The sequence below is a fragment of the Oxyura jamaicensis genome, chromosome 1, assembly GCF_011077185.1.
Source record: "Oxyura jamaicensis isolate SHBP4307 breed ruddy duck chromosome 1, BPBGC_Ojam_1.0, whole genome shotgun sequence".
NCBI lineage: Eukaryota > Metazoa > Chordata > Aves > Anseriformes > Anatidae > Oxyura > Oxyura jamaicensis.
Genome location: NC_048893.1, coordinates 155,960,940 through 155,962,955, shown reverse-complemented (window position 1 = coordinate 155,962,955; position 2,016 = coordinate 155,960,940).

The window sequence follows — 2,016 nt, the reverse complement described above, 5'->3', positions numbered from 1 at the left end:
GAAAGAAAGAAAGAAAGAAAGAAAGAAAGAAAGAAAGAAAGAAAGAAAAAGAAAGAAAGAAAGAAAATGATAATGATGTCTTTAGAACTGAAGTTCTCAGTCTACAGCCAGTTAATTACATTAGTTCACAAAACAGGGTGCAATGACTGAAATGAGGATGGTCAGACCATGGAGCAGGTTGCCCAGAGTGGGTATGGAGTCTCCATCTTTGGAATTTTTCAAAACCCAAGTGGACATAGTCCTTGGGAATCTTTTCTAGCTAAACCTGCATGAGTACACTCATGCCTTTCACAGTAAAAACAAAGTCACATAGTGACTCTATAGAAGTGCCATGGAAATAATACTTTTATTATCTGAAAGCTTAGCATATACCACTAAAAAGTCATATCAACATAAAATAGTTCATATTAAAAAAACCATGTGATGTTAGCTTCTAGAAATGACAATAAATTAAAAAGCTCATTTAAGGCCAGCTCATCTTTGGTTCATTCTTAATATTTATGGATGATCTGGGGTAACATAGACACTGATGTCCTCACAAATGAAAATAGTGACCTAATCTAATTTTGAAAAATGTAATTTTAAGATAAAATTTATATCATGAATGCAACTGTACTTGGTTCAGTCTGCAAAACAGATAATCAAAACTGGCAGTATACTACTTCACAGCACAGTCTGAATCATTCACTATTGTCTCAGTGGCAGTAAGCAGGAAAAAAAAAAAAAAAAAATACACTGTATTTTTCCATCCTTACAATGATGCCAAATTTTGTTTCCAAACTTCTAAATTGATTATGTTTCTGTTTCTTTTCTTTCTTTCTTTCTTTCTTTTTTTTTTTTTAATTCTTTTGAAACTCTCAGCATCATGGTGTTTGTCTGTTTATTTGTTTCCTAAGTGTGAATTACGTTTAATGGCTGGTGTTTAACTGCATGCTTTTTTATTATTTGTGGAAGTATCAGCTGTTGAGGAGCCTGAAAATTAATACCTTCATGTATTATTTATATAGAGAAGAAATTAATTGTAGGATATAATCATAATTTTTTGAAATCTAACTTTTAGCAACAGGAGAAAATAATGTAATGTGGATAATTAAAAATTAGAACTGTACATAGACAAAGATATACATAGATACACACGTGATTTTAAACACAAGCGTTATAGTTACATGTTATCTTATTGTCCAGTTGGGTGTTATTGTTATTTTTTTTCCAGGTGGCATTGCTTAAGAGTCAACTGCTGAAAGATAAGTAAGATTAACTATTAAATAAACAGGAGAAACACCCATTGATTTCTACTGAAGTTGTTTCTCACCCTGCAGCAATTGGAAAAACACCCATTTATCAGGATTTCTTGAATAGTTAGTATTATATAAACAAGTAATTGACAAATCAGTGTTAACTAATATGTCAGCGTTAAGCATGCTCAGGTCTTTCACAGTAACAGCCTGTGGTTTTCATTAATATTCAATTTTATAACACTGTACCAAACCATGAAAACATTAAATGCCAATACCCAATGTTCTTAATGATATTAAGAGATATTCAGAGTATAGAAATCTTTATTATTATTATTATTATTATTTTTTCATCCAGTGTAATGTGTTTCCACTCATTACCCTGTTTCATAAAGTTATCATATGGAGGAGTACAGTTTTTAAGTACAGAACAGTGAAATATAAATTCTGCAAAAGCTTGCTTGTCCATTAGTAAAGAGAACACTGATCAGTCACAGAATCACAGAATTTTCTAGGTTGGAAGAGACCTCAAGATCATCAAGTCCAACCTCTGACCTAACACTAACAGTCCCCACTAAACCATATCCCTAAGCTCTACATCTAAACGTCTTTTAAAGACCTCCAGGGATGGTGACTCCACCACTTCCCTGGGCAGCCCGTTCCAGTGTCTAACAACCCTTTTGGTAAAGAAGTTCTTCCTAACATCCAACCTAAAACTCCCCTGGTGCAGCTTTAGCCCATTCCCCCTCATCCTGTCACCAGGCACGTGGGAGACCAGACC